Genomic DNA, 27,530 nt, shown 5'->3' on the forward strand with positions numbered 1-27,530 from the left:
TTCTTGAAATGCAGTGTTTGGGATCTGAGGGGGAAAAGGCCGGTTATGAAAGACAGGAAAGGAGGGGCCTAGCCCGCGTGGGATGCCCTTGTGTTTCCGTGCCCAGTCCCATGTGTTAAGGGTGTGTTTCGTGGAGGTGAAGATCTCAATCCAAGATCTACGTAATGGAGCCGGGATATATGGGAGAAAGCGGAGGTGAAGGGCGAGGCGGCATTGTTCCACTTCTATCCTTTTTGGACACCTGGAGGTTATGGTCCAGGCCTGCACTTGCGCTAATTGTTTGGAGCTACCCATCATTGCTTTCAGGGAGATTCCCGCCTTCTTCCTTTCCAGATAAACCACAGCAGTTTCTCTGCATCGCTGGGAATCCGGACCCCTAAGTAAGGAATGGATTTTTCGCTGCATAGATTCGGGCATATGGGTTCCAGGGTTTCCCGTTATTGTTCTAGGCAGATTCCCCAGAGAAGCCCATTTCCCAAAGTTAACGCTAAAGCCTGCTACCCTTCCAAACCTCCGAAGCTCTTTAAGGGCAGAGGCCAGAGAAGAGCAAATATTGGTTATAGATAACAGAATGTCATTGGCGTAGAGCGAGATCTTATGTTGAACGTTGCTGATGGGCAGGCCTTTGATGTCCGGATCCAGCCGAATCCGCTGTGCCAGGGGCTCCATCACTAAGGCGAATAAAAGGGGGGTGGGGGGAAAATCCCTGTCTGGTTCCGCACGACAAGTGGATTGGGTCAGAAAGCGAGCAGTTGACCCTGAGCAGAGTTTTAGGGGATTGGTAATTCGCCAAGGTAAGCTTTTGAAAGTGTGGGCCAAATTGGAATGCCTCTAAAGTTTGGGGGAAGGCCCAGCTTATGTGAGTCTTGAGTTGCAATGTCCACTAAGTTTAAGCCTCTGCGGATATTGTCCCCAGTTGACCTATGCAGTATGAAACCAGTTTGTTCCGGATCTATTAGGTCAGGCAGGACCTTCGCCAGGTGGTTGGCCAAGATTTTTGAATAGATATGAGCATCAGTGTTCAATAAAGAGAAGGAATTGAAAAGGGCGGTTAGCGGGGCTACTAATTGGGGATGCAACAGTTTATAGAATCAAGCCATAACACATCCTGGCCTGGGGCTCTCGATTCTCGGGAACGACTTATTGCCATAATGGCTTCTTTGGTCATGAAAAAGTGGACCAGGGTGATGACATTGCCGGTCCGGAGTCTGTGAGTGCGGTCTAGGATGAGTTTGGGTTTGTCGAGCTATGGTAAGAGTGATGAAAAAGATCACCTACGGACCGAGGACAGGACCCCCCGGATCCGAAGGTTGTTCCGTCGGGCTCTATTCTCAAGATCCTCTTGCTTATGTTCCAAGATCTTGTTCTTGTTGAGTAGAGACTGGACCACCTGTTGCAGCTCTAGTAGAGTCGCTGAGTGTTCCTGGGTTAAGTCCTCCACTTCCTCCACCCTCTGCTAAACTTCCACAAGTCTTTGTTCCGTCTGTTCAAGCTTCGTGGTCAGCTCTGTCATGCATGAGCGAAATTCCGATCGAATGTCTAGCATAAAGGCTTGCATGTGGCCCTTTATGGCCAGTGAGCTTGCCCCCCTTCGAGGATGGGGGGGGGGGGTTTGAGGCAGAGATTTCGGTATCTCTAACTTTTTCCCTTTATCTGAAGGGAACAGCATGGTGGAGATGTCTGCATATTTCGCTGCCTTGAGGTGTTTGGCCATTACTGTTGGAGGTCGAGCTATCTTTGTTAAGCGGTTCTTGCAGTATGGCATTCAATGGGGCTATGGTAGACTTTTGAGGGTGGCTGGATCCAAGTTGGGTCGAGGTGGATGCCAGGGCCTCGGGTTCCTTCCACAATAAACAATGGGGAGTGAATTTCTTCAACCCAGAGCGGGGGTGAGCTTGCCGCAGCCGAGAGGGCTGCTGCAGCGTTTGAGCGCTAGAAGATCCCTTAGGGGTTTATTGAGGTGTTGTATCATGCCCCAGTAGTTCTTCTCTCTTCAGGGCGTCAGGAGCAGCAAGTCACCATTTCCTGTTTACGAGCCGTCAACTTTATCAGGTTCAGTGTGAAAAGATCAGTGTGAAAAGTGGATTGCTCAAGTGTAGGCCAACTGGTTGACCACGGCAATGAAGACCAGCTGAGGATCCCAAGTGAGGGACAAGTTTCCATGTATTAGGTAACGTTGAGTTCAGGGACACCTTTATTGCAAGCTGGACACTCTTTGCCCGTGGCAATGTGGCTGGTGGCAGGATTCTCTAGGTGGGGGATGGCCCCTCAAAGTTCATATGCAGTTCTTTTTTTTAGTAGGGTGGAGCTAATAAGGAAGGTCCACAACGAATTCACCTCCGGAAATCATGTCGCATTTGTAGTGCAAAAAGGACTTTCCAGAGGGCAGCCGGTGTCACATCAATGTATGTGCCCAACTCTGTGACGTCACACCCCTGGGTTCTGTAAATAATCAGGGCTAGAATCCTCTACCCATGGTGGAAGCTTTGATACTGTTCCGCAGTAGGTCTGTGGAGTGAACTCATACTTGCAGCCTGTATTGCTGTGTCAATAGCTTCCTGCAGAGAGAAGCGTGGTCCTGTGCTGATTCCGGAACATTGGGGCATGTCCCTCGAGCCGATGCCTCTCCGGCAAGCTGCTCGTGCTGAAGTTCGGTGCAGACCAATTGATGCAGAGGGAAGGCCTCTGCATGGAGCAGGGCGCTCTTCGTGGAGGCTCGGTGGGAGCGGGGCCAGTTCCACTCTCTTCCCCTGCTGTACGGGGGTCCGGCACCCAGAGGGGCCACGTTGGGGTTGCCAGTGATGGTACAGGTGGAGGCCGGCTGGTATCACTAGAGCTATCGGGCCAGCAGCGGTGCGGATGTCTGTGAGCGGCCCGGCTCGCCTCAGGCACCTCCTCCCTCGCCACCGTTCACATCCCGAAGCTCCGGGCGCACTGGTGCCTTCACGCTGGGGCCTCGGGTTGTGGAGGAATGGACCGAGCCGGCTGCGATGGTAGGCGGTGCAGCGAAGGCAGGCAGGGGACCCCCAAGGCTCCGCTAGTTCGATGTGTATGGGCTGGGGGGAGGTAGGTCCCTTCTTCTCCCTATGTGATCAGGATCCGCCATCTTGGCAGCAACCGAGCCCGGGCGCGATATTCATCGGCCACAATGACTAATCCCCCTCACTAGTGTAAGAAGGGGGTTTAGATTCTATTAAAGACAAGGAGGTGAGTATTATGCATTACAATCTTTACTTCTGAAACCACAGCATCAAAGAAAAAAACTTTTACAAACAAAAAGTTTCAATAACGGAACTAAATAGAGTTCAATGTCAATGTAATGGAGAATCCCCAATTCATCATGGAGGACAGGTCATGCCCTGCAGGAGACCAATGAGCACGGAACCTCCTCTATATAAGTCCTTTTCTCCAATCCCAACTCCTCTTTCTGTAGCTGTCTTGAACCAGACGTCCACTGCACAGACCAGATGATAAATTATGCAGACAGAATCCAGTGAAGCTCCCGGATCACGCACTCTCCACATCTTGTAACTGTGAACAATGTTCCTGAACAGAACATCTCAGCCCGAAGCTGTAAGAATAACAAACAAAGAAAGGTGGGTGGGTTGGAAGAACAACAAACTAAAGAAGGTTGGGTTGGTGGGATAATACTCCCCTCCTTGTCTTTAATAGAATCTAAATCCCCTTCTCACGCTAGTGAGGGGGATTAGTCATTCTATGGTAAGACAGGAGGCTCATATTATGCAAGTTTGAAGCCCTTGCATCATATTAATTACAACATGATGAATACAATAATGACAATACAATAAAAAGGAGAAGTGTTTTAAATGTTTCTATTTTGACCAATCAACTGATTGCAAAAAAAATTCTCTAGGCTAAGCTGCCCCAGGAACTGTCCTAGAAGGCAAAGCAGTCTTAACTGCAAAGAGCAAGGAAGATGTGCCAACTCCAGTATTCCTCACAAGACACCGAATCCACCTGGTTAAAAAAGGCAGGGCGAAGGGTACACCAGACAAAAGTTCTTCATATGGTAATAGGGAAAAAGGCATTAGGAGTAGCAAGCTCCTCTGTCTTCAACACCAAACATTTAAAACACTATGTCATACCATCTTCTGGTAAACCTAGATAGTAAATGTAAGAAGATAAACACTTAGTTCTCCGGGACATAAAGAAAAATTTACCCCCGAGGGGTGAAGGCTTTGTTGGCCCCATCCCATGTATTGATGAAAGAAATTCGTATTAGAAAACAAGACCTACCACATGGCTACCTTGGGGAACAGTGTTGGAAGGACACTTTATTAAGATGTTATTGGACAAAACTTAGCTTCGGTGGAGCTTGAATGCAAATAGACTTGATGGCCCTGTGCACCCAGAAGTGTCTACCGCGAGTCCTGCCCTTAACCACCCAATTGCCCTTAGTCATATGTAACACCTGTATACCAGTAAACCTTTCTAAACCAATACACCAGAAATGTATTAAGTCTTCTGGAGGCAGAAGCAGGATGGAAGAGTTGAGCCACACACCTGAAACCCAGCAGTTAGCTGCTAAATAGTATCCTGACTAAGAAGAGTCCAACCAGGGAACACTGATGACAAAGAGATATTCCTGTGAAATCCTTGAAAACACCAGGAAGAGTTAAATCCGCCAAGCCATTGAGACGGAGACCCTTAAGACAAGTTGGAGGGGCCTGACGAGTCAGAGAGAAACCTCAGGAGGAGAAAGAGAGACAACCGTATGCACCACCAATTGCAGAAGGTGAGAAAAAGGCACCTGAAAAGGTCAAAGGGGGGGAACAACAGACCTTGGCATTGCCGCCATCCTGAGCCCTTGAACAAGGACTCTGCTATCATGACAATAGGGAGATATTTACATAAACCTGACCCTTAAGAGACAGAACTTGGCAAAGAGGAAACTTGTCTTACATCCAATCGCTCCCATCATAGCGATGCCTGAACTCCCCTGCTAGATGCGCTTGGTGCTTGGACCTTATTCCCTCCCCCATGGTTGATATATCTCCTAGAGGAAATGTAGACCAACCGAAGGAGGACACACTAAATTCCATAGTCTTGAGAAAGACTCTACACTACAAAAGAAACTGAGCACTAAACAGTTAATATGAAGTTGCTTACCAGAGGAGGACTAACCTCCATCTGAGTAAATCTGAACTATCCTGGCACCCCCAGCACACTGTGCTGGCACTTTATTCCAGAACAATCTCCAAAGGGAACCAAAAGGTCTACCTGCTATGCAGGCAGCTAAGTAACTCAATCACTAACAAAGTGTCTCCCTGCCCTCAAGGAATCGCACGGACAGACACTTGCGGGGATGGTTAATGCTGAGGCATTGAAACACCCTGAGATAGAGAGGGCCGAAATAACTTGGATGGAAAATGAACACCATTCCCAGTCCCCTCTATCCTTCTGAGGGAGATCCTCCCTTCCTAGAGGAGGAGATAAACTTCTTCCACTTAAAAACCTGCAACCCATAAGGAGAAGGATGCAAAGCCTAGGGTCCACACTAAAGCCCAGAAATTGAGCACCTTATGCCTCTTCAATATATACTCTTGCACTTATAACCAACTCCCATGACTGTAGAAGGGGGCCCTGCTAACTCCTGTTACGCTCACCTGGTATCCACGGGTACGCCACCCAGCCCTTGTTAGATGATTTGCACTCTCGAACCCTCTCCCAGTCCCTTGGTAATGCCTCTGGTTAAAGATGGGTCTACAAATTTAGGAGAGCTGGATTCAATACCAGATTGTCTTTGTTTTCCCACCTCCCTTGGCCTCAACCCCTTCCTCCCCTTGGGCCTTCTCCTCACCTTAATATTGTAAAAGGTGGATTCTCCGTCCTGCTCCTCGTGGTAGGGGCGCGTAGATGTGGGGGGCGAGCAGCGACCAAGTTACTTCACTGGTGCAAGCCCCCCTGTGGGAATCCAGGCCTACTGCGACTCCATAGGTTTGCTGCTTTACAGTCTTTATATGCAGTTCTTATGTTCCTCTTAGTTCGAATAATAATGTCTTGCTTCTTTCCTTTTAGGTATGGAAAGGTATTTTGGTGTTGTCATGCAGTTTGAAGATGAGCATGGGCCAGTAGGCGAAAGCGCGGTGTGTGCAATGCTGTCCGGTGAGTATTGCGAGATGCGCGACGCTGTTTCGCCTTTTATATTGCTAACCTGTGTCTTATCTCTCCTTGCAGGTTGTGATGTTCCTCGCCGAGCGCCGTAATGTTCCAGCAATGATACTGACCAGGACATAACTACCCAGGTAAGAATTGTGTGGCTTTCTTCATTCAGGAAGAAACGTGAGTAAACGCTTACTAATGCTGTCTTTCTTTCTCCTCTTTCCAGGTTATGGTATTCCAGGATGCATGCGATTCCGGATGATGGAGTTCGTACTTTCAGGTGAGTGAAACAGAAGTCCACGATGGATTGAAGACAGGATACTATTCCAGGTAAGTTTCATAGTGTTATTTCTCTCTCTGCAGGTCCTTGGTTTCAGGTAAACTGGCATCAAAGAACTGGACACGGTGAGCGTTACGCTGCCCACAGCAGAATAAAGCAAAGTATGTTCTGCTGTTTGGGTGCGGTTTAAATGGTCTCAGGTAAAGTAGTCCAGGTAAAATAGTCCCAGGCCTGCCACACCCAAAGTAGTCCAGGTAAAGTAGTCCCAGGCCTCCCAAAAGACTAGACCGCATAGCTCAGTTCCTTGTAACTGAGCTATGTGTGTGCCTCCATGTTGGCTGACCCTCCCCCCCCCCAAGTTAAATAGTCCCAAGTAAATGGTCCCATTCTAATGTTGGTCTTCATGATGGTAATGAGCCTGGCGCCAAAGGCGCTAGGACTGACTCCAAGAGAGGTGTTCCACCCAGAGGTGCAACTTTATTATGCAATCCACCCGAAAAGGGAGACGGGGGGGGGGGGATGGGTGGGGCAGGGGCCTTGAGAAAATGATCATGCTCAGTAATTGAAAGGCTGTGAAGGGATACTGGGACCACCGACCCTTCAAAATTTAGGCTTGGACCTCTGCATGCATTAAAGGCTGACTGGCTTCTCCGGACATCAGGGGAAAGGGTCTAGGAAAAAACTGTCAATGGGAAAAAAGAATGAAAATGAAAAAAATAAACAGCCACCAACAAACTGCAACGAGAAACAAACTCCCGTGAGGGCAAAAAACTGGGCTGGTACTCCTCGAGCAGAGGAGAAATAGTATACACCGCTAGATGTATTAGCGGGAACCGGCAAAGCCTTGGGAGTAAAGGCTATAGGGGCGGGCTCTAGAATGTTATTTTTGGTAATCTTTCCCCCTGATGACAGCAAGTGTTTCCTAAACACTGTATCAGGGTCCGAACCTGGGTTGCTCAACGTTGTCTTGCTTACAAGACTAAAGAGTTGCCTTTGAGCTGACCTTGTCCCCGCAAAGATTTTAATATTGGCTTGTTTAATGCCATATTGGGACATATACTAAGGGAAATGACGCTGCCCTTTACGGATGGGGGCATTGGTGTTGCCGAGCAGGCAAACCCCCCTCTGCACATCAAGCCCTGCAGCCCTTGCACGTCAATTGGGAAATTAGTGGTTATTTCCCTCTTCAGCCAGTCGAGAGAAAACTCGGCAATCGAACTCAACACATGGTTATCATCCTTCCAGTCTTCATCTACCCATTTTTAGGGGTCTTTCCCTTTCCTGGGCAAAGAAGGATACCAGGACTGTTTTATCAAAAGAAGAAAAAAGTGCGGAGCGGGGGGTCTAATATTTTTAACGCCTTATGAAGGCGAGTAGAGTAGAGACCTCCAATTATCTGTATAAGAAATAAAGTCTGAGGGAGCAGTAACGGAAAAAATGTAATCCAACAGGCCAATGAGGAACAGCTCTTCTCCAGCATGGGGTCTAGCATGAATTCACATGCTCATGAATATTCCCCGTCAGGCTGGGAATCCTCGGTAAAGAAAAAATCAGTTTCCTTTCTGAACTGTCTTTCTACTAGTAACCAATCACTGGTCTCTGCATCATAATGCCCCCAACCAATGACTGCCCTCTACCTAGGCCCCTCCTCTGGCAGCCATCTTCAGATTTTTACCGCACGTCAAGTGTTGGGAGTCCTCGTGCTTTAGCTCTCGAGCTTTTACTGCGTTTTGCGTTTTTTTCGAAGAGTTTACTCTTATATTTTCAGTCAATCGAGCCTCAAAGCTCCACTGATTCTACTTCCAATCAATGGGGACCCATTTTCGGAACTTTCTACGCCCCTCAAGGGCATCTTTTCGTCGAGTTCCACTTCTCGGAGGATTCCAGAAGATCTTTTGAAGGCCTACCCCGCGTGGTCATGGCCCAGGACAAAGGAAGCATGACTCCTGTTGGACCAAAGCTGTTCAGGATCTGGCCGGGATGCGGGCTGTAGAACTTCTTTGAGGATGAGCACTCTCTGTGCCTCTACTGCCTTCACACCGACAAATTGCATGTGGCGAAGGACTGTGTTTTGTAAGAACATGTCCAAACGGACAATGAGGGATCGTCGCACTCGACTCGCCAACTGGCTAGAGGGGAAAAGCCCAGCAGCAGGTGAGAAGAGGAAGAAGTCTGAGCGGTCTTCTGAGACCTTTGAGGGTGCTCCGGCAACGGGGGCCCAAGAAAAGGCAAAGAACTGCGTGTCCGCGGGCACCGGGAGCGCCGATTGGTCGGGCTCCTCGGCTGCCAGGCAGGGTGCATTATCACCGACGCCATCAACAACGAGCCAACGCTCTGGTTCGAGGAAGAGGAAATCGGAGAACCCGGGTAAGCTTTGGGTGAAGTCCCGGTCGATCCCGACGAGCCAGCCGAGGGGGAGCGAGGCAGTGACCCTCCCCCAAAGGTGAAGGCCTCAGAAGCGCCCAAAGTTGCGAAGGCCCTGATTCACCCGGCTAAGGCCTCGATCGAGGGAGTCGTGGTGGCCCGGGTGAAGCCTGCGGAGGCTATCCCAGTGGAGACGACCTCTGGGCCTAGAGTTTCCCTGCCACCGCAGCGGGAATCCTCTTTTCATCCTATCGATAAGACCCCTGTGAAACCCTGGGCAGGGTAAGGGGGGACGGTAGCCATTAGGGACACAGATACCACCTCTGAAGATGAGCTGGTTGGCGTCACAAAGATCCTGAACAAGAAGTTCGAGGAGGTCCGGTCCTACGGGAGGGATCCCGACGAGGCAGACGAAGAAAGCGACGGCGGTGCCGAAGAGGAACTGCGGGCCATGGAGGGGACGGAGGATCCTACTCCACAACCGTCGCTCACGTCGCAACCGGTGCCTATGCCACAAGACAACTCGGGAGCAATCTTGATGGCTATTTAGGCCTTGTGTACGGAGATAAGGACAAGGTTGCCCTTACCCCCAGCGGACGATCCAGCGGAGCCTGGACCGTCGGGAAGCCCACCGAGCAAGCGGAGGAGAACTCATCCCCCTCCTCCTTTCCAGCCTTCACCTCCTTCCCCTCCTCCGAGGGATGAGACTGGAACGGAGACGGTGATGACGCGGGCGAATGACGGTGGCGGGGATGACGGAATGGACCTTCCATCACCACCCGCTTGGGCCTCCCCTCCCAACGAAATTGGCTCCTTCCACGCCATGATCGCCAGGGCATCTGAGCTCTTCCAGCTTGGCCCCAAAGAGCAGAAGGAGGAAGGTTTCCTCTACCAACGGCGGTAGGCCAAGAGGAAGATTGTCCTCTCAGTCCCGTTACTGGACGACATCTGGGACGAGGGACTGGTGCTCCTGAAGAACCCGTCCACGGCTCCTGCTAAGAGAGACCGGTACGAGAAGAAATACCGGGTCCCAGACTCTGTCCCCATGTGCCTCAGGGCACAGCCGTCCCTGGATTCAGTCGTCTCCGCGGTGGCCAAGAAGAAAGCGGCCGGGGCGATGGCTTCGACTTCAACTTCCCCGCCAGACGACGAGGGGAAGAAACTGGATGCCATGGGACGGCGGGTCATCCCGTCGGCCTGCGACGACTATTAAAGCGGCCAACGCCCTCGGGATTGTGGCACGCTACGACAGGGAGCTGTGGTTTAAGATCGCTCCCCTGCTGGACTTCCTCCCGGACGACAAGAGGGCTGAGACCCTGGAAATCCGACAGGAAGGAGAGTTGGCTTCGGACCACGCCATTACAGTGGCCACGGACATCGCTGACACCGGCTTTCGCCAGATGGGCAACGACTTTTGCCTTCGCCGGCGCGGCTGGATCAAGGCCACCGACATCCGCCGGGACGTGCAGACCAGGGTTCTGGACATGCCCTTTGACGGGAACAACCTGTTTGGCAAGACAGTGGACGAGTCACTGCAGGCCATCAAGGTGGACACCGGGACGGCTCGGGCCTTGGGTGTTCTTCAATGACGACAGCCGTCCTTTTGGAACTCCGGAGGCAAGCAAGGTGCCTCCAAAGGATTCGGCAGCGGTTCCTCGTACCGCCAAGCGGCCCGCTCCTCATCACAGGAAGCCTACAGAGGACGCGGCAAGACAGGATGATGCCGTCATCGTCGCCAAGGCGGCAAGACCGCGGCCAAGCAGGACTGAACCGGCCGTGGCGTCGGGGACCCACCCAAGCACCCCATTGGTCAGCGTGTGGGAGTCCATCTCCACCGACTGTTGGGTGTTAGATGCCCTGGCCCACACCCTGGAATTTCAGAGAAGGTGTCCCTCCCAGTATACCACCCGTGGCCAGGAAGGAAAACCACATCCCACAACTACTTCTGGAGGTACGAGCGATGCTAAGGAAGGGAGCCATAGAACTTGTCCCAAAAAGGCTCCGGGGCTCCAGAGTGTACTCGCAGTACTTTCTCGTCCGGAAGAAGACCGGCAGTTGGTGACCCATCCTGGACCTTCGTCGTCTAAACAAGTACATCAAGTCTCAGAAATTCCGAATGGTCACCCTGCAGCACGTGCTGGGACAGCTGGAGGGAGGCGATTTCCTATCGTCGCTGGACTTGGAGGATGCTTACTTCCACATCCCTATTCTAAAAGGGCATTGCAAATTCTTACGATTCGTGGTCCAGGGGCGACATTACCAGTTCAAAGCCCTTCCCTTCGGATTGAAGTCGGCGCCCAGGGTATTCACCAAGTGCCTGGCACCAGTGGCAGCACAGCTGCGCCTGCAGGGGATTCACATCTACCCCTACCTGGACGACTGGCTCATCTGAGCAAAGTCAAGAGAACTCGCCGTCGATCACACAGCAAAGACCGTCCAACTGCTCACCGATCTGGGATTCTCGATCAACTTTGCGAAATCCCACTTGGTACCGTCGCAAGCTGCCCTGTTCCTGGGAGCCAGACTCGACAGTGGCGCGATTGGCCTCCCCGTCGGAGGAAAGGACGAAGGCCATCCTGGGCAAGGTACAACGGTTGTTGACCATGGAGGTGGCTAGGGTGAGGTCCATCAAGTCCCTACTCGGCATGATGTCATTGTTCATCTACCTCGTGCGCCTATGCAGGCTGCGGATGCGACCACTGCAGTAGTTCCTCGATGCCCGTTGGATGCAATCGTCGAGCAGTTTCGAGGCAGGATCTCACTCAACGAGACTTTCGGCTAAGCATTGCACGTGGGTGCCCCACTACCGGATCTACCGGCAGGCATGGACTTCCAGGCCCCCGGCACATCACGAAATGGTGATGACGGAGGCCTCCCTGGAGGGATGGGGAGCGCACACCGGAGATCTCCACGCAAGAGGCCTTTGGCTCCCAGAGGAGAGGTCTCTGCACATCAATGTCCTGGAGCTCCGAGCCGTGTTCTGGGCCCTCAGGTCGTTCCTTCCGTCCCTCAAGGGCAAGGTGATAAGGATCTTCACCGACAACACCACCACGATGTTCTACATCCTGAAGCAGGGGGCATCAGATCCCCAGCCCTATCCAAGGAAGCACAGGATCTGTGGCACTGGGCCGTCGCCCAGGGGATATTTCTGGTACCCTTCCATCTGGCAGAAATAAAGAACACCATCGCCGACTCACTCCGCAGAGAGCTGCGCTCGTGCCACGAGTAGGAGCTGCGGCAGGATCAAGTGGATCTCCTATTCCGATGATGGGGCAATCCCCAGATCGACCTATTCGCGACGGCGATGAATGCCAAGTGCCGGAGGTTCACCAGCAGGATTCCCCAGCCGGGGAGCATGGGCGATGCCTTCTCATTCCCATGGGACGGCCTATTCCTGTATGCGTTCCCGCCGTTGCTGCTGCAACTCATCAGTCAACTCAGAAGGTCCCGGTGCAGGATGATCCTCGTCGCACCGGCATGGCCGAGGCAGATTTGGTTCCCGGACCTTCTGCACATGTCAGTGTTCCCCCCCCCCCCCCCCCCAGTCAAAGTGCCGACAGACGTGGATCTTCTCGCCAGAGAAGGAGGTGCCATCCTCCACCACGACCCAGGGTCGCTGAACCTGCAGGCCTGGCTCCTGCAGCACTGTAGTTCGGAGGGTACGATATCCCAGCGGACTGCAAGGGGGTGCTTGCAAAGGCCAGGGCATCCTCGAATCTCAAGTGCTATGGACGCAAATGGAAGAGGTTCTCTGTCTGGTGCCATGCACAGAAGATTAACACTCTGCAGATTGCGGCCCCTCAAGTGCTGCCGTACTTGCTATCACTGGCCAAGGCGGGGCTGGTGCGTGCCTCCCATCAAGATCCATCTGGCGGCTATCTCCCGCTACCCCAGAACTCCGGGGCGCTCGTCGCTATGGTCCCATCGCCTGGTGAAGGAGTTCATGAAACGACTGTTCCGATCGTTCCTGCCGGTGAAGGCCTGGCGTGGGAGCTTAACGTGGTGCTGACCAGGCTCATGGAGCCGCCATTCGAGCCGCTGCATTCGGCACCGTTGAAGTTCCTCTCGTGGAAGACAGCGTTTCTTGTGGCCATCACCTCCACACAACGAGTGGGAGATCCAGGCCCTCTCCTGTAAACCTCCATACCTGACATTCCACGAGACGAGGGTGGTGTTGAGGACGCACCCCTGCTTCATGCCAAAGGTGCCGTCGGACTTCCATCTCAACAAGCCCTTGGTGTTAACCTGTTTTCTTCCCGTCGCCTTCGTCACCGGCTGAGAGGACTTTGCACTCGCTGGATGTAGCTAGAGCGCTGAAGTTCTACGTGGACCGCACGAAGTGCCTTCGGAAGACATCACAACTGTTTGTGAACTTTGGACCTGTGGACCAAGGGAAGGCCCTCTCGAAAGCTTCCATTTCCAGATGGCTCTCCGGCTGCATCATGCACGGTCACTGGTTGGCACACCGACCGTTGCCCAGCCGTCCGAGAGCCCATTCGACCAGAGCGATTGCTGCTACCACAACGTTCTTGTCTGGTGTGCCCCTGCTGGACATCTGCAGGGCTGTTACGTGGAGGTCAACGCACACCTTTACGAGATTCTATTGCGTCGACCGGGATTCCAGGGAGGAGTCCAGGGTCGCCCAGGAAGTGCTAGGCAACCTTTTCGCCTGAAGGTGGGCCTGGTGAGGAGGTAAGATTTGCTTAATGTTGAGTTGATGAAATGCTTAATGTTGAGCCTTGCCACCTCCCGTGGTTGTGCATGTGTACTGCTATATATTCTTGTATTCATGAGTATGTGAATCCATGCCAGACCCCAGGCTGGAGAAGGAACAAGTTACTTACCTGTAACTGTTGTTCTCCAGCATGGATTCACCTGCGGTCCCTCCCTCCTATCCCTCTGCGGCTCTTCTCTTGGTCCTACTGCCACTTTACGTGCAACCAAATCTGAAGATGGCTGCCAGAGGAGGGGCTTAGGTAGAGTGCAGTCATTGGCTGGGGGCAGTATGACCCAGAGACCAGTGATTGGTTACTAGTAGAAAGACAGTTCAGAAACTGAAACTGATTGTTTTGCTTTACCGAGGATTCCCAGCCTGACGACGGGGAATATTCATGAGCATGTGAATCCATGCCAGACTCATGCTGGAGAACAACAGTTACAGGTAAGTAACTTGTTCCTATGCTAATCCCTGACCTCTTATTGGGAAGGAGAAATGCCTAAGGAAGCGGACGACTGAGTTGCCCTATATGGGGCCGACAGAATTTTATTAAAAGGACTAAGGTTAGCGTCTAAATGATGGCTAGAAAGGAAGGTAAGGCCACCCCTATAAGTCTGTTAACGACCTCCTCCAAACACTCTTTTCTTTGAAGTACTAAATAAATAATACAAAGTAATACTCCTAGTAAGTGGGGATACGCCCGAACAGGTATCTGGACCCTTATAAAAAAGCTGATGCTTACTGAGCCATCGTGGCTACTGCCAACAGAAAAAACATGAATGTGCTTCACACACAGCTTAAAAATATTGTTTAGCAGAGGAATACACTGAGCAAGTGCACCTCAAACTGCTCACCCTAATCTAAGCAGATACAAGCACCAGGAATATGATTACGGTAATGTATCCCATATATGTACTGGACATGGCGGGAAACAAACCCAGGTCCTCCTGCATGCTAAACATGCAGCTCTATCATTGAGCTATCCTGCTTCTGGGCTGAAGCAGAAGATTTTGCTACATTTCAATACAATTGAGGCTCACGTATATATAAATAAACATAGTCCCGCCCACACTGAAAAGAAACATAGAGACACGCGCGCGCCGGTTCTGAAGCGGAACTTCCGTTAGACCGGCGCGCATCTGGCTTAAATAATTTCTTGAATTAAATGAACAGTTATTTATAACATGCTTAATACCCAGAGGTTTCGAAGCGTGAGCGCTAACATTCGAACAAAAAAACACTTTAATAAAAGCAATGGCCACATGCGGCCTCCCAGATGCAATGTTAGCAAAGCAGTAAAACCTCCCTTATAGAATAAAAGGTACCCAAATATATATTTACAAAGTACATTTGCAAAATTTAAGGCCAATGTACTATTAAGGCCTCCTACTGACTAACATGCAAGTTGCAACTAAAAGGAGTGACTTAGCTGTGGTGTCAGCAGCAAAGAAAGAGGAGTTGGGATTGGAGTAAAGGACGTATATAGAGGAGGGTCCCTGCTCATTGACCTTCCCTCCATGATGGATTGGGGAGTCTCCCCTTACATTGACATTGAACTCTATTTAGTTTTTTTATTGAAACTTTTTGTTTGTAAAAGTTTTTCTTTGCTGTGGTTTCAGAAGTAAAGATTGTAATGCATAATATGAGCCCTCCTGTCTTGCCATAGATTCAGGTTGTTAGAGGGATCATGATCGCTCCAACTGCTGCGTTCTGCGCCGCACACCCGCCGGGCCTCAGTGGCTCAGCATATGGGTTATTCCGCTGCCAGGGACATTGGGATATGCTTCATACGAACGGGTATTGCGTGGAAGCCATCAATGGAGCGGCCTCATCGGTGGCGCTCCAGGCCATGGCAGGGTTTTTTGTTTTTTTTGGGATTGTGGTACATTTGGTTTAGGTGGGCCAAAACATTTAAATGTTTTAAATGGTTTACAAATGACCACACTTGCTAATAAATAATGCTTAATGCAGCAATGCTTTCACACAATCAGCCATCGTGTTTCCAAAATTGAAGTCAAGTGGATGCCGTCTTTAGTGTTAAAATGGTTGCACTTCCCAACCGTCTCAAGGCTTGGGCCTTTCGACTCAAGTCATTAATATGACAATTCTGCTGTGATCGGGAAATGAGCTGTAGAGATTTATGCACAGTCCAGATAGCACATAATGTAAAACTAGAACCAATAAAATAATGTATAAATCATAGATCAAATTCTGACCTCTGATGAAGGGAAAATGCAATTGAAACTTGGAGCCAATGTGACGTCAATTTACTGCAGATTAAATGCGCAGTAGTTTTGAAGCCAGAGTGAGTTTGTTTTTTCTTAATGGTGATAGTTTTCTTTCATGTACCGCCGTTCTGTCTGCTCTGTTTTCACCAACCTGCCTTGTCAACAAAAGCACCGTGTTGCCCTTCCTTGTCCCAGCAGTTTTTGTACGGTTCACCTGTGAGAACGAAACGGAGACCACACAAGCAGTGCCCACTGCCCACAAAAGCATGCAAACACCCTGTCAAAGACAGACATACTGAAATTCCTACTTGCCAGGCACCATATATTCTGGTTCAATTCCCAACTCTCAAGGATAGATGGTGCCAAGGACTTTGCATATTCTTTGTGAATGGGTAACTTGAAATTAGAAACTGAGATTCAACATATAATTGTTGTTCAAGCAACACAGTTTTGATTCTTTTGTTACTTAGGGAACAGGTTTTTTTTTTATTTTTATATCCCGAATGCTATTGGGTGTAAAAATTATTTATTTAAATTGTCTCCTAGTTCCAATGTAGGGATTTTGTAAGTGACTAACATATTTACTCTAGTCTGCCCCCTTTCCTCCATACTTTCGGGCTGTACCGTGGAACGGGACAGAACCAGTTGAAAAGCAGCAATTCATCTTTTGTTTAGAACCTATTTTGAAGGTCGCATGCATACCAGCACAGCCTTTCTCAGGTTCTCACTCACGCAAGCAAAGCACCAGCTGATTCTCAAATGTCCTCAGCCTCCAAGGGGCTCAGTGCAGCACTGTGCTTCGTGTCATTGGGGCCTTAGACTCCATGCCAGCAGACGTAGTGTCATGATATATATATATATATATATCTATATAGATCTATATAGATCTATATAGATATAGATCTATATAGATCTATATAGATATAGAGAGGGATAGATATAGAGGGATAGATATAGAGAGAGATCATGCTGCAACCCCTGACCTTTTTTTTTGGATGTGTATCTTCAAAGATTTCCCTGCATGCCCAGTACCGCAAATGCCTCCGGCTGTAAGCCTTAGAGCTGCAGAACCAAAATGGCGGTCTCAGACCCTCATCAGGTGTGCAATTGGTATTTGGGGCGGGCATACAAATAAAGGCTTTGCCTTTGTCGTGCAATGCACCGTAAGGATCTTTGGTAACCGTCATCAAAAAGAGGGTTTTGGATGGTGATATGGACCTTTGCAATGGGAAGTCACATAATTTGATCTCTGTCATCACCCAGTCTGGTGGAAATGGGTGAGGGAGAGCTTCAAGCAGAGGACTGCTGGAACCAAGCTGCTGCTGTGGCGAGGGAGGATTCATTGAGAAGAGAATTGTGTTTCTGTGTGCGCTATGGGACTGTGATGAAATGACTACTGTTTTGCAGGTGTACCCAGATGAGTAATGGCTACTTGGAGCGGGACGTCACTAAATCAGTAATGATCTCAATCATAAAGGTGACATGGGAACAGCCCAAAAGGTATACCTCATTTGCCAGTGCAGACCGAGGGCAGGCCATCTCTTTAGGTGGAGCGTGGGTTGATAATCAAGCAATATAGCCCCAGCCTGGAGGGGAAGGGTGGCCGGGGCGCGGGGGAGTGGAGGGGACATTACTAGTCAAGTAATGCCCCAGGCATTAAGTTAGAAGCCTGAATGAGGTGAGGACTTTAATGTTAGCCCATGGGCATTAACTGACCGGCAATGTCCCCCCCACCCCACGCACACCCCTCTCCCCGCAAGGGTTATATTGCTAATAGTACCCCCACCACATTGTAGCAGGGTACTAAAACAGTTTTTATCTCCAGTTAACTGTGTGTTTGCCGTTACTCAATTGATAAAAAAAACGACAAAGCGAAAAGGCTGCCATGGACCAGGGAGAAGGCAAGGACATGTAGTCACTTCTCCCTTTCCATGGTAGCCATTTTACCGGAAGACTGAGTGTTCCCCGGCACCTTCAAGGGACGGAGGAGTGCAAGGTAAGTGGGGATGAGGTGGGGGCAGGTTGGGGAAGGTGGAAATTGGGGTTGGGGTGTCAGGGAAGCAGGGGTTGGGGGCACACTTGCCTGATTCCAGGCGAGGGAAGATGGCAGCCTCCGGCTCAGAGCAGGGGCTAAGACCTAGTAAAGACACTGTCCTTAGCCTCGTGATTTTGTGGGATACTCTCCAACCTTGACTCTTAACATTCCCTCTGTCCTCATCCTCCTCAATCTCTATTCTGCCTTCGACACGGTCAACCATACCATCCTGCTCAACCGTCTCCATGAAAACCTGGGTATCACTGATCAGGCTCTGGCTTGGCTGACCTCTTTTCTCTCAGATCGACCCTCCCAGGTCCAACTTGGGTCCTTCCTTTCATCTGTCTTCCTCTCTACCTGTGGTGTTCCCCAAGGGTCTAACATCTCGCCTTGCCTTTTCAACCAATACCTGGCAACTCTCGCCCACTGCTTTGCCACTTTCTGCTCAAATTTCCAGTGCTACGCTGATGGCACTCAACTCATTTTCAGGCTGCCCTCTGCCACCTCCTCTCCCTCTCTCATCTGATTGCCTAACTGCCATTCAAGATTGGTATGCCACTAATGATCATTGTCTGAATGCCAGCAAGACTGAGATCCTCCTCATTGGCACACCTTCACCATCCTTTCCCCTCACTCTCTGGCCGGCCTCCCTTGGCCCTCCTCCTACTCCCACCTGCGATGTTAAGAACCTCAGGGTCATCTTTGACTCCACCCTTTCCTTCTCTGCCCACATCTGAGGTCTCTAAAAAGTCAAACGTCCTACTGTACCTCCTCAGAGGTACTCTACCATTTCTCTCCTTCCCCTAGAGGCTCATGGTATCCCAAGCTCTGGTTCTCTTTGTTGGACTATTGTAACAGCCTCTTTCTAAATTACCTGCCTCGACTCTCTGCCCTCTGAAACTAATCCAGAACAGGACTGCGAGACTTGTCCTTGGCTTCAAGCCCTGGGATCGTATCTCTCCAGCTCTGAAATCTCTGCAATGGCTCCCAGTGGATGCAAGGATTAAATTCAAAACACTCTGCATTATCCACAAGGCTTTCTGTGGCCTCGGTCCAAAATACCTTCAGCTATCCCTCTGCAAATACCTCCCCTTTGGAGCTCTTCGCACCTCTGCCTCTAACTCTGTCAGGGTCAGTCGTTTTTCAAAGAAACGAGCTGGGGATAGATCTGTCTTCAGCTGGGGCCTCCCTCTGGAACAGCCTCCCTGCCACTCTAAAACTTGAGGAGAACATCTCCGGTTCCGGAAGCACCTCAAGACCCTTCCTCTTTTCTTCTGCCTTCACTCCCCCTCTCCCCTGCTGAACTGTTCTCTCTTGGCACCGTGCACCTGGCCACCCTCTGTCCTCCGGGCCAAGGTACTGCTCACCCCGCCATACAGCCCACCCCCTTTTTGTTCCTGCACTTATCAGACCTACCATGTCTGCTGCCTTAAACCTAGCACTTGCAAATTGCTGGCTGAACTACCACTGTTTGTTGCCTTTATTATTTATTTATTGTTATTGATCTGTTTCGCACTTTTCACTTCTCCGCCCTTCCATGCACTTTTCCTCTCCCCCTCTCCCATGCACTTGCACGCTCTCGATGTCACTGGGCCTAGTAAGATCGCTGTTTTGTTCTCCCCTGTTCCCCTCACTTGCCTTGTTGCGCTCTGAAACACTTGTGTACGAGCGCGATAGAAATAAAATATCAATATCAATGCCGTCACTCACCTCTTGCAGGGTACTAATCGGAGAAACAAATAACTTAAGTAAAATAGTCCAAAATAAAATGATGTCCAATCAAGGTTCCAAAATAATATAGACTTTTAATCAAACCATAAAATGAAAACCAACAAATTAGGCAACACTAGACACACTCATGCCTACGAAGAAACACATATAATTCAGACTTATGCAAAAGGAAACTGGGTGGATTGCAGGGGTGTTCAGGCACACAATTGCAAGAATGTCGCTGTTCAAGGCTGTATCTTGGGGAACAAGGTAGAGAAGGTGGGCTTAAAAGTAACTATTGTCACAAAAACTGGAGATGGGAGACAGGACCGCTTCACAATACCTTATTTCTTGTTTTGGGTGCTTGGCAAAGTTGCGCTTCGATTCTAGGTGCTTTCACTACAGTCAAGACAGTCGAGTCGCTATGATCTCACTAGCGGTCTGAATCGAGTCGGTTTGAAGGTGCAAGCTCCCATATGTTCGAGGTGCTGGCTTCCAGCAGCCAAGTCAACGCTTGAGTCAATGGCTCCCACAATGTGGAGTCTGCAATCTGGTCTCGATGAGACGGTCCCCTACAATGGGTTGGGCCGGCATCTGGATGGCTCAAAGTACAGAAAGCAGCTTAAAGTTTACATAAAGTGCTATAAGCATCGCTGTGGATCTTGTAGCAGCTAGATGGCTTTGAGTGCTGTCGTACCAGCTCGAAGCTGTCTCAAGGTGGCGGAACAGGATTCCAGCTACATCTGGGTTGCCGAGAATGCCAATCAAGAGACTCCAGGGCAAAGAAAGTCCTTCTGTTCTGCACTTCCACTCGAGGGAGCTTTGCTATCACCATAGTTGATCCTTCACATCCAGTGAACAGGGTCCTGGTTCTTGTTCAGGCAGCAGTGAGACCTTGGTCCATGCGTAGTTCACCCCCAGCTCCCTGGGGGATGGTTAGGGGACAGAGCTCTTCTCTGTCTTGGATGTCTTTGTCGTCTTCCACTTACCAGAGGACTTTGGGATAGACTGTATCCCCAGCAGAGGTCCAGTGAATTCTTCTTCAAAGTCCAGAGATTAATCAAATACATTGGAAATGCTGCTTCTGTATAAAGGCAAATGGTCACAGGAGATGGGGTCCATAGCAGGCCTGTTCTAAGGGATCCATTGCAGGCTGTTGTAGCAAATGTATGACATCAGACCCAGAGTACTTTGTCTACAGGGAATGGGGTGGGGGACTGCACGTCGTCAAGAGCCCCAAGGGAAGTAAGTTGGTGGAATCGCTCGCCTGCTCTACCTCTGCCTTCTGGCTTCTCAAATTCCCCTGCCTTTCCCATGCTTGCTGGATACAAATGGGATCCAGTGGTCAGCACCCTGGTGTCAGTGTGGCGTTGTCTGTGCTGCCTTTGATGCACTAGCTCTCGGGAGACCGCCTGAGGGAAGTTCTTGTTCCCTGAGCAAAAGTGTTGCTCTTCCTGCACAGCGATCAAATAGGCAGTATCTTGGCCATTGTTCTACATGGCAGCTGTGGAGACAGTCCTGCGAGACTCCAGTATACACCAGTCCTGTCATAGCTGGATCCTTCTCACAGAGATGACACAAGTGTAATATCCACTTGTTCAGTGGTATAATTGTGTGCTCTCGGCAGTCACCAGGCATGGCTTGCATTTACAGAGCTAGACACACCATACTGACAAAAGCATACAGTTATTACATTTGGCGACCGAGGTGCAGAAGATTAGAACGCCACCAGTACCTGCAGAAACATGGGGTGCCAACAGCAGTCGGAAATACAACTGTAACCTTTGAACCTGTCACAGTGCTCCAGCAGAGCTGGCCCGTTCCCTGTGTAGGCTTGCTAAGCAGACACATGTTTGCATTACAATTTTAGGGTGGAGCATTTATGAAAGAGGATATCTGATTAGACGATCTCTCTTTCAGAAACAGAATTATCTGCTTCATTTTATGTGACTAAAAATGAAAGTCCTGTCCTTAGCATATGTCCGTTCGGGGACCGGGATGCCTTTCCAAATGTTTTTGCAAGTTCAGGATGCTTGGTTGTGTTCAGTGTGGCACATGTCAATATGTTCCTGCATTCTGAGGCATACCATCCTATAATGGGGGAAAAAGAGAAAGCTGTATCTCATAAAAACAAGCAATATTACATGTAATATTAATAAACAATACATTCATCTAATACTGTAATAATACTAAAAATAATGTACACTGTAAAAGCAGCCCAGAATAAGTAAAACCACTAAATGGGTAACCGTGACTTCTGAAAGCATTCTTTAGGTTAATACACTTATTTCAAGCAACCAAAAATTACATTGCAATACATAAATCCACGACCAATAAAAAAGCAGGGGATAAATGAAAACCTGATAAATGACATGGATATCAAATGTGCAGTTTACTGAAGGCCTTCAAAGTAATGTTTGTCAGGTGGATTGAAACCTGGGGCCCAGATGATTTGGGGATCACTCAGTTGATGAAGTATTTACCCAGTTGATCAGGCACAAATGCGTTTCAAAGACTGGTCCCCAATCTATCATGGGTACACCAGGCAGGTGCACAACTTTGCAACCACCCATGATACAAATAACAATGGCTGCACCGGAATACTCATAATGGGTTTGTGGTCCAGGCCAGCTCTTGAATGCATGAGCGCTTTAACACCTGAATGAATGATGATGAGCCTCCTAGCTGTATAGTATTGTAGGATCTATGAAGGCTGTGTGGTGTGTATCAGCCATACAATGGACCCAAAATAGTGCCAAAATGGCCCATTCGGCTAATAAGAGCAATATGTACAAGTATCACTCTGAAGTATCACTTTGCCTTTTGATATGGTCAATCATGCCACCCTTATAAATCGGCTTTGTGATAACCTTGGCATCGCAGGCCTGGCTCTGGACTGGTTGACCTCCTTCCTCTCTGACTGACCTTCCTAGGTTCAACTGGGCCCTTTTCTCTCCTCCATCACACTCTCCACCTGTGGTGTCCCTCTTGGCTCTATCCTCTCACCGTGTCTCTTCAACATCTACCTTGCCCCTCCAGCCCATTTGATCTCTGCCCTCTCCTAACTTGGTGCTATGTGGATGACATGCAGTTCTCCTTCAAGCTTCCCACCACTGCCTCCTCTTCTTCCTTTCTCATTCCTGACTGTCTCTCTGCTATTCAGGCATGGTGCACTGCTAACAAGCTCTGCCTTAATGCCAGTAAGACTGACATCCTCTCATTAGGACCCCAGCTCCCTCCTACACTCTGGCCGCCCTCCATGGGCCCACTCTCCTCACCCTTGTGTGAGGCAAAAAACCTTGGTATTGTCTTCGACTCCTTTCTCTCCTCCTCTCCTCATGGACCTTGCCAAGAAGGCCCACTTTCCTCTGCACCTCCTCAGAGGCATTGTCACGGGTATCAGCCAGGTAGTTGGCGCAAGCTGGGTGGAGGCTTGGCAGGCCTGGCATAGGCATAGGCACACAAAGAACACATAGCAAATCCCTCCTTTAATTCCTTCCTAGTGTTTGTAGTAACTTCCTGGTTACCACTTCCTGTTGCCAAACAGGAAGTTCATGATGATTCATGAGCTCTCTAGTGTTTGGGTGTGGCTGGCTATATAAGCCACACTCAAGATTCTTCCAGTACTTCGTGTTGCTTAGTGTGAGCTGTATCAGCAACACACTTGCCATGCTCTGGATCATTCTGCTTCTGCTTACCTGCTCCGGATCATTCTGCTTCTGCTTACTTGCTCCGGATCATTCTGCTTCAGTTTACCAAGAACCTCCGTTTTTGCTCCACGTCGCAGCTATCTCCAGTCAAGAGGGGACTTCTACACCGGCACTTGTAAGAACAAGAAGAACTGCGTTAACATGCGCACATTAGTAACGCTGCGCATACTCGCAGAATCTCCCGCGAAGCTGCAATCCTGGTCAGTTGAAAGAGCACACAAACGCCTGCAAAAGAAAGAGACATTATTCGTTGTGCTCGCCCCAATAACGCGGACACTTTTTTCACTACGCTTGCGGTGCATACTTACCAAAAGCCTCTGTGTATACTTACCCAACCACCAAGTCTCTCGTAGCGCTAAACCCGGACTTGAGGCGCTAATACCACATAATTTCTCCTGCAAGGGAAAGGGAGAGACATTACCAGGCGCGCTCGAATTGAAGGCGCTGCGCAAACCTACCAGCAGCTATCTTCTACGTGCAGCGCTACTCGCCCATAAATACCGGCAAACAAAGACAATACGGACCAATTTGGACACTCAACACTCTCCGCGCAACGTTCACTAGTGGGAAGGACTTTCTAGCCAGTGAACAAACTGGCGCCTTGAACACTCGGCCTCGCTGTGAAGGGATAAAACAGCGTTTGGCATCTGAACTCAGCCTACAGACGTTGGCACCAATCACATGAGTGAATCACGCCCCTGCGAATGCAGGATGGAGTGCACACCCTACTAAAGATCAAGGTAAGTCCATAGGGGGACATCACAGCACACAGTAAAGAGAGGGGAAGGGCCCAGGGGAATCGGGTGAATTCAGGTCTGAATGTACACCTTGTATTTGACAGGTATTCCTCCGTGTGAAACAGGGAAAGTGAAGACTATGGGTCAAGGGAGGCTCGTCCATCGCTCCTGCAGAGACACAGGTGAGTGTGACAGGCATTCTCCTTTGCCTCACCTTCGCCCAGAAACTCAATGTCTCAAGCACTGGTCCTCTCCTGGCTGGACCTATGCAACAACCTCTCTTTCAGTCTGCCCTATTCCTCCCTCAGCCCCCTTCAACTAATCCAAAATAGGACTGCAAGACGTATCCTTGGCCTCAAGCGCAGGGACCGCATTTCCAGCCTTAAAATCTATCCCCTGGCTCTTGGTTGCTGCAGGGATCACATTCAAGACCCTCTGCATCTCCCACAAGGCTTTCTGGGGCCTGGGACTCCGCTACAATCAACTCACTCTCTATAAATACCTCCCTCTGGTCTTCTAGCTCCAACTCTCTGCAAATCGGATGCTTTTCCAAGCAGAGAGTGGGGGGGGTTAGATCGCTCTTCTCTGCAGGTGCCTCCCTCTGTTACGGTTTTCCTGCATCTCTCAGACTTGAGCTGGATCTCCATAAGTCCCAGAAGCTTCTCAAGACCCTCATTTTCACTTCTTCCTTCCCTCTCCCTGCTAATGTCCCCTTCTGCCTCGTTTTGACTGGTGCCTGGTTCCTTCTTATTTTTACATGGCACCAGGCCATCCTCGACCAGTCTACCCATGCACTTCGTTTTCCCCTGCCCACCACCCCCCAAACTGAACTTGCCCTTCCATGCTCCTTCCCCCTGCCCTTGCCTGGCTGGGCCTGCACCCCCTTTGACCGCTCCAGCCCTGTCGCTCTCACTTAGCATATGAACCTTCTCTTGCTTGCACTCTCTGAATTCCCCTGGCAGTTGTCCACCTGGCCCCCCCTTAGCACTCGCCTAACCCATGTGCCCTTTTTCCGGCACCTCCCCCCTTGTCTCTCCCCCGCACTTCTTGTTACTGCACTTGTACAATCTGAATGATACAAGGCCTAGTAGGACCGTTTTTATTTTTCTTCCTCTCTGTCCCCCACCCCTCTTTGTCTTGCTGTGCCTTGAAACACCTCTGGCTGTATAGTCGCATTATAAATATCCAATAAATACATAAAACAAATAAATGTGCATGCTTTCTTTCTCAAGGGCGATACATTTCCTATGTTTGCCTAGTGGGATAGGTTTTGTAGCTCTTATGCACACAAGCACATTACTGAAGACAACTTCTGTGCCCTTTGGGCCCAAGACCCTCTCCAGGGAATCCCCTGAGGTACTGCATAGGTAGTTTACTCCTGGTTGTTTGACCAAGGTGTTTGGTCTGCCTGTTTGGCAGTTGTTTCTCCTTCTGGCTGTCAACTGAGGACTGCTCAAATCTTTCAAGTCCACCATGTCCATTGCCGGGAAAATCCTTAAGGGACCTCATCCTACCTATCCTGTGGGTCAAGTTGCCACCTGTGCTGCACCAATCCATCCTGGCAGAACTCAAGTGCATCAGAGCACCCTCTTTAAAGATGCTGTAATTTTCATGTCTTCATCCACAAAATGGCCTCCAAGCGCTTCCCTCATTATAAATGGCCAGGGATGGCCAAGCAAATGCTGTTCTTTCAGCTGGATACCGAGACACCACCATTTGGGAGAGCTGGCACCTAAATAGAGATGGAAGCGAGCAAGCCGGTAGGAGTCCTTCCTCAAAGGCATTGCTGCGCTCACTTCTCAAGGGAGATTATCCTTGGGATTATTGGGCCGAAAGGATGGGCCTCTCTACCCCTTGGCAGTGGGCTCTTCTTCCTCTGCCTCATAAGGCATGTACCCTCAAGCCCCTATATCACTTCTTTACAGGTTTTCACATCTGCTTTGGGCACCTGTCATTCCTGCCACAGTTACTCATACTTGCAAACACTCTTGCTCTTCCCCTCGGGGATGAATCTGTTGGCAGTAAATTGAAGCAATTAATGTCCACAGCCACCATGAAGGAGGTTTTCAAGGAAATCATCAAGGAGTTTTCTACTGCAGGCAAAGCACCCCACTCTGGGTTGGTCTCTGTGCCAACATTTCCTGTGAACGCACTCTGAAGACCCCCTGTGGTGCGATAGTGATGACCGGTAGGCAACCCAGTCATCTGCCAAATCGTTTCATCAATGATTTACCTGGACTATGAAGTTCCTGGATCTACACATTACGGCCCAAAAAACAGGGTATTGGCTACAGTTCATTCTGATGAGGCTACAAAAACAGGCATCCCTTTCAAGTCGTATATGCTTTTGAGGGCCGTGGGGGGGGCATACGCCAAACCACACACCTTTTTATTGTGCTTTGCTAAGTTCCCACCTGAAGCTATGCCTGACCTCTCATCCACTCCTTTCTCATTTCACTGTGTCATAGTTGTAATGTCTCTGGTGCAGGCTGATCCCTATTCATTTGTATTTTCTTTCTCAGTACCTCCTGGAAAGGACAAGAAGACGCTAGCACTACCGGGAAGAATCCATGTGAATGGTTCCCTTCAACTCAGACAGGCTAAAGTAATGTTAGCAGCATGTAATACTAGGTTTTGACATGATACTGGAGTTGCTATTTGTTTCCCAGAGGATCAAAGGGATCAGTTCCTCTTTGGAGTGGCAGGCTCAGACCGGCCTATAGATCGATAAGGCAGCATATTCTACTGTAGGATATATTTTTGTCCAGAGTCGGCCAGTTTGAGTTACTGCACTAGTTTTAACGTATGTCACTAACTAAATATGCTTTCAAATGCACCACTGGCAACACATTTTACCAACCGCCGTTCTCCCCCATGCCCACCCGCTCCCCCCCCTTTGGTAATACTCATTCTGCCAAGTAAGGTATTGTTAGCCAATTTTAATTGGTGCCCAGGCTGATTTTATGTCCCAGTCTGGCCTCAGAGTTGCTGATGCCAGGCAAGTGGCTGCTGATCTGCAGTTGCAGCCAACCTGGACATGGCTTCTCAGGGTATGTTTATTGGTGCAGTCATCGGAGATGAGCATGTCTTCAAAGCAGTAAGATATTCTCAGAAGCTCAGGAAAGAGTGCTGAGATTGCTCTTTGATCGGTTCTAGTTTTTTCATCCATGAGATTCTTGACAAAAGACAAAAAAGGACACCCTTCTGGCTGTGTCTTTGACCACTATCTCCAAGCCCTATAAGAAGCAGACTACATTTATCTTCCAGAAGAGTTTCTGGAGTTGGCCCTCACTGGTCTTCAGGGTGTTCAATAAGAGTCCAGATCACTGGGATTGGTAGGTCCTCCCCAAGTCTTGTGCAAGTTAATGGATGCAGCGGGAGCAGCTCTTAACCAAAGGTAGATTCACATCTAGCTCTTCCTGGATGACTGGCTTGCGAGGTTCCTTTCACCCTGCTTAGTAACCCAAGCTATGTCCACATTTCTGAACTTGTGCTTCTAAACTCCTGTGGTATTCCTAACCACACACACCTCTAACATACCCAAATGGTCACGCAGGCTCTCCACCTTTACCCTGCACAACTGGATGTACTACCATCCAGACAGCTGTGGCACACTCACCACATTT

This window comes from Ambystoma mexicanum, chromosome 9 (assembly GCF_040938575.1).
Source record: "Ambystoma mexicanum isolate Mex_15411 chromosome 9, UKY_AmexF1_1, whole genome shotgun sequence".
Classification (NCBI taxonomy): domain Eukaryota; kingdom Metazoa; phylum Chordata; class Amphibia; order Caudata; family Ambystomatidae; genus Ambystoma; species Ambystoma mexicanum.